General features: G+C 48.8%; 1 protein-coding gene across 2 annotated transcripts in view; it reads right to left on the bottom strand.

The window, feature by feature from the left end:
- Window positions 1–10,026, bottom strand: part of Crtac1 (cartilage acidic protein 1) — a 155,349-nt gene that overhangs the window by 9,841 nt on the left and 135,482 nt on the right. The window lies entirely within an intron of this gene.

Genomic DNA, 10,026 nt, shown 5'->3' with positions numbered 1-10,026 from the left:
AACTGGAGAGGATTTTAAGGTTACCTGCGTCTTCTCCTAGAAGTGTAATGAGAGGCTGAAAGACTTGCCTCGTCACAAAGCTGGTTGATGATCTTAGAATGGAAGTTTCCTGACCCAGTGGGTAGCAACCAGGTAGGAAGCTGCTTGAAGCTTCAGGAGGCTGGGGTCACACAGGTCTGTAGGCCAGAGAGGGCCTCATCAGACGATGGGGAGGGCAGCTCTGGTCTCTGGGGTGGGCCTCGGGGGTCCCCTCCAGATGGTGCTGTGAACTCCAAGTGATTTTCAGGCTTCTACTCACTGCCCATAAGGAATAGTTTGGTGTTCACCTGAGGCTTGGGCCGGCTGGACTTTTGCCTGTGCTCAAGCCTGGGCTGTGGGGGCTGTCCTCTAACCAGTGTGGAGGTTCATTCTGTAGTGCTTTTTGGGGTAGGATGTTTATTCTCTACCAAGGTCAGACTTGAACCCCAGCCAAGCTGTTTTAGGGAGGAAGTGCTGTAGATGGGTGAGGATTCCAAAGTAGAAAACCCACTCTGAGTGCTAATCTGGCAGAGAGTTCTTTGACCTTCCCGCTTTCAAATATCGGCAATAATGATAATGATAACAAACAAAAGTATCTAACATTTATTTGACAGCCTCATCTGGGCCAAGGTACGAGGCTAGGACTCTATATAGTTCATCATTGAATCATCACAACAACCCTCTATGGTGTGGGTTATTATTATTCCCAGATGAGGAGACTGAGGTCATAGAAGTTAAATTGCCCAGAGCCACATAACTAGGAAGTGGCAGAGCTTGACTTTGAACCTAGACAGTCTGATTTCAAACTGTGGGGAAGTGGATCAATACATCTAGCTTCAAAGGCCTCTGCAGGCATCATCAGGTTGGGATCTGGTAGATTCCCAGGAAAGGACCTGAGCTTTGGGCTCCAAGTTGGGGCTAGTCCCTCCTTGCACAGGGCATTGCAGGAGTGTGGGTGGGGTGTGCTCATGATTTCTGGGACCAACAGGGACATCCTGGTAAAGGTCAATGGAAAGACCCGATTCTGCAGACCTGTGGGGATGTGGCTTCTCTTGGCTGGCTCAGTTATGGGGACAGAGACTTGGGTCTGATTGTAGCCTTGTGTTTCTTGCATCCCTCTTGCTGGCCAGGGACAGGCCCTAAAAGGATCAATGAAGCAGAAGAACTGTGATCTTGCCTCAGCCAAATTGTGCTCCCCTTCCCTGTCCCCTGCTGTCCCTTCCCAAGAGCACATCCCACCTGGCGTGCCCCAAGCAGTTTTTACTGCACCTTTCTCTCTTCACTGGGTCAGCTTCCTCCCTTGGCCAAAGGCAGGTGTGTGTGAAGACAGGGAGGGCTTGCAGAAGCTCCAGTGCCGCCCAGTGGCGGAATCATGTGCTGCACCTGGGAGTCAAAAGCAGTGGCCCGCAGACCCACTTGGCTCCTGTGAAACTTCCCTAACAGCCCCCAAACCAGCAGCTGCTGCCACCTGTAAGAAGTTTTCTGTAGTTTCTGGAGGTGCAGGGTGAGGGTGGAGTCCACCAGTGGCCACTCTTCCAACATGGGGCCAGTGCTGTGCTGACTTCTGGGCACCCACTGGTCTGGGTACTCCTCTCCCTGTCCATATCTTTGAAAGGACTCCAAGTGAGAAGGGTCTGGGCAGGAGGCACCCTCACTGGGGTTTGGCCTTGCTATTTGTCTAAGGATTAGACAAAACAAATACCACTCCAAGTCACTCCAGAGTGTGTGCTGTGGCTTCGTGGCAGACGGTGGAGACTCCTAGAATCCGTTTCCTTGATTGTAAGGCAGGGTACTGACACTTTACAGGATTGTCTAGACCTGCATTTTCAACCTTGAATGAAATGGGTATCACCTGAAGCATGACCAACAGCCGAAGCTTGGTCCTACCTCTTGAGACTCTGTTTTAATTGTTTTGGGCACACAGAGCCGGTCATCAGGATTTTAAAACCTCCCCAGGGATTCTAATGTGAAGGCAAGGTCAAGAACCCCTCATTTCATCAGCATCAAGAACCTATAGGCCTTCCAAGGGTCTCCGAAAATGTCTGAAACTTGAATAAAAAATTTACCAGTTCCTCAAAAGCAACCAGATATAGGATGAGCACAAACTGTTTGATCCCACATAAAGCAAACTGCATCAAACTTATCTGTTCGTGGCTCCTCTGGCAAAAGTGGTGAATGGAAGGGACCTGGGGACTCCTGATGTTCTGCTTCTTGGCCAGAATACTCATAAACCAACAAAAATCCATTGTGCTATACACTTAAGATCTATGTATTTTTCTGTACGTGTGATAAATTTCAATAAAATTTACAAGAAGTGTATTGGCTTCAAAATAGGAAAAGAAAGCACAAAATTGAAATTACCATTTTATTAAAGATCTACAAATATAATGCATTATGTCAAATGAGACAGCTGTGATTCAACTTGATGTGTGTACATACATATATGTGTATGCACATCTCTGTGTATTTGATATTTACTCTGGGTTGTGGATGTATACAAGAGTGTTTGATATGGTGAGGGTTGGGAGAGTGGGATCCAAAAGAGAAGGTCCATGGTGCCTAAGAATCTTAAAAACATCTGAGTTTATACCAGGAGTTCCTAACCTTGACGCCCCCCACCACCCTGCATTTGTGTGCATAATCTGCACTTTAACTTGGGGAAAGAATCCATAGCTCTCAGCAGATTCCCCAGAGGGTATATGACCAGCTCCTAAAAGGTTAAGAACAACTGGTTTTGCAAAGTCAGTGAGAAACTGGCTGCAAACGTGCCTGGCATCACATAGGTGCTTGGTAATGTCAGTTGCTTTCCTTGCTTTCAAGGCCCAGCCTTCAGGGGTTTCCACATGACCCTTCTCAGGTGACTTCTAGGAGGATTTATTCTCCTGGCAGTACCAAGGGCAGACTGTGCCAAGCTCACAGCTCTAATTCCAAGAGGCCATTCAGAAGGCCTGTCATTTGGTATCCGCAGGATGCAGAACTTAGTGCATAACATCCAGGGCTGCGCTGGGGCTTTTGGTTTTGGATCAGAGAGGATGGAGGAGAAGGAAATGTGTGAAGGGAATCAGAGGGCTGCACCAGCTGGGGGACCCCCACAGATTCCTTTACTTCCCTGAATCTCAGCTTTGTCATTTGTAAAACAAGAGCATTATGAACATGCATCTTTGTAAATGATAATCTGCTGCTCAATGTAAGATATTATTGTTATTGCAGAAGTGACACCAGGACCTCATTATACAATGGCCTAATGATACCGATTTTATAGCAGGTTTCTGATTCTTGCATAGAATAAACAGATAATTTATCTAAGCGTTCACTGATTTCCTAATATAAGCCAGGAACACTCATGTACATTATTATTCCATTTGGTTTCTCTAGCACTCTGGTGGGTGGTTATACTTGAAATCTGATTTTATAGAGGAGGAAACATGTTCCAGGTTGTTAGGTAGCTTGACAAGGGCCCACAGCTGGCAAGTGTCAGAGCAAAGACTTGAACCTAAGTCCCTGACTCCAAATCCAGCTCCGCTCTGCCACTCCATGTCACAGTCAGATACAAGGCGCCGTTCTACCTGGATTGACTCAAAGACAGATTCCAGACCCACAGTGAAACACGTGGGCAAACGCAGACACAGAAAAATTAGTTTTGCAGGGGTATGGATGTGCTCGTTATTTTGGAGTAATTCAAGTTATCGATTTCTGTAATGGAAAAGTGATTGGAGACCGGCTACCACCTGAGAGCAGTGCTGAGCGAGGCCCCAGGCAGGAGGAAATGTTGTGCGTAGCTTACAAGGCTTCCAATATGGTGAGGGTCCTTCTCCTTGCTGTCCCCAATTAATTGGTAATTAATTGAGGGCAACTGAGGGTGGGGATCTTCTCCTACTCATTTCTACATCCTCCTTCCCCTGCCCTACGTGCCTGTCACGGGGCCTGCCTCACCTTGGCAGGTGAATAGGGGATGCAGCCATCCCAGGCTGCCTGGAAGAGGGAGAATATGCAGTGGTGTAATCCGCAGGCCCCGGAGGCAACCTGCCTCAGCAACAGCGCAGGCTAATGCAGACATGCAGCAGTCACTGAGTGATGCAATTGAACTGCAAGTAGTCCTGGCGTAAGTCAAACAAAGGGTGCAGGTAGTGACCCCAGACCATCCCCTGCACTGGGAAGCAGCTCTCGGGAACACTGCTCTGGCTGCGTTCTTGTGGCTCTGCTCATGACCTCCGGGGAGGGGAAGGAGGTGCACAATCCCTACCCCCCTCAGCCTCTGCCCGTACATCCTGCACACCATGGTTTGAGGAGGGTAAAATCTTTTTTGAGGGTTACTTTTCCAGGAAGTCTGGACTGGGGGCCCTAGAGGGTGAAGTACCTTGAATGGGCGAGTGGACTGACAGATGGACGGACGGATGGATGGATGGATGGATGGATGGATGGATGGATGGATGGATAAGTGGGTGCAGGGAGATGACTGACGGATCAGAGATGAGTGAGAGGGCTGCCTGGCTTGAGATGGATGCTTGAGGACCCTGGAGAGGCAGGTGAATGGATGGGTTCCGATCGGCCCTGTGCTCCCCTGTGCAGATCTAAATGCAGGGCTGGACTCTTCAAAGGGAAGATGCTGTGCTCACCCGGTCCTCAAATGAACTCTGCATTTGTAACTCTGAGTGATGGATGTGTCTTGTTGGGAAGGATTCTTATAGGTCTAATATCACCCCAGTTAATGACTTATAGATTGTTGTAAAATCAGGTGCGGCTAGAAGTGAAACCAGGAGGTTGAAGGGCCGGGAACAGATTTGATAATAATCCATGCATTTCATCAGTCCAGGCTTCTTACATGTTTTATGTTTTTCGCTCCGTCCATCAGTCCTGAGTGCCTTACATGTTTTATGTGGAGGGAGCTTTGCCATCATTCCTCCACATTGGTATTACTGCTTCCATCTTGCAGATGAAGAAACTGAGGCTTAAAGAGGAAATAACTAGCTTCCTGCAACTTTGGGGTGCAAGGTGGAGTGTCTGGGATTCAAAAACTGGAGTCTTTGATCCCCAAGTCTCAGGGTGAAGAGAAAATTTTAAGATGGAAGGAGGGGAGGAGGGAGAGCCGGGAGAGTTTTGCACCCGGTCTCTAAAGACAGTGCGGCTTCTCAGCACGTGAGACTCTGCAGTGGGCTGAGGCAATGAGGGTGCTCTGGACACAGCCCCAAGGCCTCTTATAGCTCCTCTGTGCATCTGCCTTCCAGGGCTGTAAATCTTGAGCCTGAGCCTGCAGCTGCAGAGAGGGTGTACATTTGATTTATCTTCCCCCATTTGGCCTAAATGTGTCCCTCTTCCACCGTCCCATGAGGAACTGGGGAGCTAAGGTGTGTGTTTCTCACTTGGAGGAGCTCCTCAGAGGGAGGAAATTAGCCCTTTGATTGGGAGGTTGCATTACATGATTCTGAGGGTGGAATCCTACATGGCCGCTCCAGGCCTGGCTGTGCAGAGGAGCTACCTTTATGGGAATTGCTCTGGCCCCCGTCTGCTTTCCTCCTGGCAGCCTGGCTGGGGATATGGGGTTCCAGGTGGGATTCATTGGGAAGGGGTGACACAGTCTCCTTCAGTCCCACCCTCATCCCCATCTACTGCCCCTGACTCTCCTTGTCAGCTGTCTGTCATTCAGAGCTTTGGTCCCAGCTGTGCCAGGGCCCAAGCATGGCCCTTCTGGTCACTTGGTAGACAGGGATCTGGGCTCAGTTTCCATGTCAACAAGACAGGAAGAACCAGCACTGTGCCTCTTATTCCTGAAATTGTGTATGCACTTGAGCTTCTGAAATACTTGGGGCTTTTTGGAGAAGGCGACTGTGAATGGCCTGTGGCTGAGCTCTTGGGAGAGCAGAAGGCAGCGTGAGCCAGGAGGACGCCTGGAGAAGGAGGCAGAGTCTGTGGTCTTAGGGAAAGTCACAGGGCCTTTTTGCATCTCAATTTTCCCACATGAAAGGATGGGGCTCTATTAGATGACTTCCCAGGTGCCTCTATACTTAATGCTTAAGTTCTAGGGTGAGGGCTGAATCCCAAGCCAGTTCATTAGTTTCTGGTGACCTTTGCTCTGTATGGTTGGTCAATTCCATGCCCACCTGCTCCATTGACCTTATTTTATGACTATTCTCTGGAGATGACATACATGACCACTAAGCTGAACATGGCACAGCCTAGGCCCAGGAAGGTTGGCTCTGCCCCTTTATGACGGTTTGCAGTCCTGCGTTCTTGTTCCTGCTAACCTGTCAACATCCTGGGAGTGGCCAGGCTCCTTCACATCTTTTCACTACCCCGGGGTACCCAGCAGCATATGCTGTAAAGCACAGGGGCTATGGCACTGCATAGGTGATGGAGCTCAATCCGGAACTTTGCTACTTAATTATGTCAAGTTCATATAGTAACTATGAGGTATCCAAGTTAAGGTTAACAGTCAAATGTAATAAATAACTCTGTGAGGCTTTGTCCCTTCTTTACAGATGAGCAACTGAGGTTCAAGGACCCCTCACCTTCAGTAAGTCTTTACCCAAAGGCCACTTTCCCAGGTAGGCCCTCCCTGGCCCACCCTATTTAAAATGACAGTGTGCCCCCCATCATGCCACTCCCAAATCACCTTGTTGCTGTTTCTCTCCCCTGCTGCCCACAGCCCTTAGAGTCTTCTAACATGCCATCCAATTTACTCCTTATGTTTATTACTTAGTCCCTGGTATACGCTACCAGTGCAGGAATCTTTGTTAGCATTGCTCACAGGTGTACATCCCAAGCCACTAGAACAACACCCAGCACATAGTAAGTGCCCAATCAATGCATGTTGCGTGAACATCTGGTTAAGTAACTTCCCCAGGTGTCAATTATCAGGAGATTGTGCAGTAGGAGGCTTAAGAGCCAGGCGGTAGAGCTAGACAGTTTGGGATTTGAATTATAGTATTTGTCACTCTAGCTAGCTGTGACCTTGGGTAACTTATTCTTCCTGAGCCTCAGTTTCTTTGGTAATAAAATAGATGAATAACATTTGTCTTGCAGGATGGGTGGAGGATTAATGGAGACACATATGTAAAGTTCTTGGCATATGGTGGGCATTCCGTAAATGTTAGCTCCTTTCCCTGAGGATATTTTTTTCTCTTCCTGCTTCTCGTTTTCCCTCTGATGGCCTAACCCTTTGACCACTTCACTGTTCAACAGCAGCTCCTTAAGAGGACGGAGCTGCTGAAGGCGGGGTTGGCATTATCTGTGGTGTGAACCAGCCCAAGCTCTCTTGCCCTCCTTCTTTGTCCTTCCAGGATGTGCCTGTTGCCAAGGAGACGCAACATCAGCCCTTGGCAGGTTCCTGGCCCCTGGCTGGGGTTCTGGCCACACACGGAAGGAGCTAGACTTTGAGGATGGGTGATCATGTGGGGCGGGGGGAGGAGAGAGCAGGAACTCAGCTTGCTTCCTGGGCTGGGAGTCTGGGTGGGGGGCATCCGTTTGGAATCTGCTGGAAAAGCTCAGCTGGCTCCCTAAGAAAGTGAAGTGGGCTGAGGTCCACGACACCAGTCCGGGTGTGATTCCCAGACCCTGGGAGGGGGCCATAGCAGCCAGAGTGACTCATAATCAGACTCCTGGCCCTCAGAATGGCACCTTCCCAGAGCAGGGCTGGCCACTGTGTAGACAAATCCTGGAAGAGGCCTGGCGGATGATTTCACCATTTTGCACCAGAGAAGGCCAGCCAAACTCCCCTCTGCGAGGGTCCTCACGGCCATCTCTTTTGGACGAGACTGAGGGAGGACTGCCTCAGGTACCTGACCCTCTGGGGACTCCATTTCCTCCCTTCCCACCCCAGCCAGTGACCTTGCAGCTTGAGAGATTGTGGCATTTCTGTAAAGCAGTTACCCACCTGGAGGAAGGGGGCTGGAGTGGTAGTTAAGAGCACAGGCAGAGAAGCCAGACTGCCTGAGACCCAGTCCCGCCTTTGTGTATTCCAGCCGCGTGACCCCGACAAACCACTTAGCTTATCTGTGAAACTGGGTAATTATAGCACTTTCCTTTTGGGACCATGGTGAGGCTTAAGCTTGTTGATTCTTGCAGAGTTTAGATCTGACCCAGACCTGCCACTCACTCGCTGCAGACTACTCCTGTCTTCTTCAGGGGTACATTCCTGAGCAGAGGCTGAATTCTTGGACAGATGAAAATGGTATTATTATTATTTGGCCTTTCTTGACAAATGGAGTCTGGCAATCCGGCCCACCTTCTGCTCGGCAGGAGTGGGTTTCCACTTCTCCATCTGTATCATCCCTGCTGGGCCCATTTCATTACTCGCCTGCCCCTGAGGGTCTTTGTTGTTTTTGTTACATCTTCACATCCAGCATAAGCCAACAAGGGTGTCAGGAACCCGAGTGGGGCTATGAGATAGAGAAAAGACAGACCTGTCTGTGCTCAGAAGGGGGCAGCAAGGGTTCATTCGCTGCTGCCACCGCAGGTCTCAGAGGAAGATGAATTAGAATAAGAGGGGGATGGGTATGCTGGGCCTGGCTAGCCTGCTTTGCACTCACATGTCTGTGGCTAGAAAATACAGGTAAGCGAATACCCTGGACTTGAGCCACCTGGCTCAGAAATCCTGGACCCCCGTCCACTGCGCAGTTCCCGTTTTGGGGGCCCAAATGTTGAACTATTTTCTGTATCTTTTCGTCTCATATTTTTCCTAACACAAGCATCTTGGGGACAGGAGGCTTGACTTCCTCAACGGAGGGAACTTGTCACATTCCTTATGGAGGGACCAAGCACTGGCCACACAGGAGGTTCTCAGGAAATGCTTGCTAAGTAAATATATGGATGGATGAATGGATGGATGGAACCAAGAATTTAGCTAAACTTTTCAGAAAGCCCTTTGTTATCCCCCTCTGGTCCCTGCACTTGGTAGTGTGGGGGCAGAAATCAGGTTACCTTTGCTCACCGTTATATGTCTAGAGCCCAGGTCAGTCCTGGGCCCTTGGCAAGTGTCCAATCTATATCTGCTAAATGAACGAACGAATGAATGAAATGGAATGAAAAGCCTTTTTGCCCCGGAGCGTGGTCACTGTAGTTGTGCTCCTAACAGTTGGGAGCCTTGAATTCCTCTTTGTAACTCCTCTCTGACTCCACCCACTGAACAGAGTGAAATGACCCAGATAGACCCCGTCACACAGGAGTTCAACGCCTTCTCTGAAGCTGTCATCCTGAAGCTTCTGGTGTCCTTGGCAGACCATCTCCCCCATTGTCTTGTCCCTTCCTTCTTGTGAGGCCAGTCCATGGGCCCAGTTATCTTGTCATTTACAACTGCATTTGGAGTCATCCCTCTGTGGGTTTTGGGTTTTGCTTATCTCACTATCTGAGATCCACTTGTTTAGTTCTAAAAAGGCAACAGCTTCCCGAATGACTGGGGATAGTCTCAGCAGTGACAGCTGCCCCTTACTCTTCTGATAAGACACCATGGTGGGAAAGGGCTCCAGCCCTGGCTTGGGACCTGTTGGCTCTGTGACCTTGGGCAGAGTGACCTTGATCACTTCATCTCTCTGAGCCTCATCTCTGAGGCCCTTTCAGATCTTTAATTTTATGTCATTACACAGGAATGAGTTTTCCAGAAGTAGAGCGATTTTTAAGTTGGTCTATGCTTCTCAAGGAAATTGTAGCTGTTTTCATTTTAAAACTTTTCATTTAAGCTCCTGTTCTGAGTGTAAAAACAGCACTAGCTACAAGGAACTCATATTTTGTGATTTATTGGGAGTATTATTATGATATCAGAAAAAGGTAGTTTTTTTGTTAAATATGTTTTTAAAAGGCTTGCTGCATTCTTAAGTGTGATTTTATTATATCTTGGAGCAACTTTTTTTTCCCCCATGAAGAACAGATCTGTGATTTATAATGCGCCTTCACTACCCGCGGCTGGCTGTGAACATATTCTGTAGTGTTACATCATCCCTAAAGGCTGCTCTGGCTATAGGAGCTTCCAGATTTCTAAGCACATTGCAAAGATTGAATTGCGAGGTTCTTTCTAGA

This window comes from Ictidomys tridecemlineatus, chromosome 1 (genome assembly GCF_052094955.1).
Source record: "Ictidomys tridecemlineatus isolate mIctTri1 chromosome 1, mIctTri1.hap1, whole genome shotgun sequence".
Taxonomy (NCBI): domain Eukaryota; kingdom Metazoa; phylum Chordata; class Mammalia; order Rodentia; family Sciuridae; genus Ictidomys; species Ictidomys tridecemlineatus.
The sequence above is the reverse complement of the archived record's forward strand: the minus strand, read 5'-3'. Positions and strand labels throughout refer to the sequence as shown.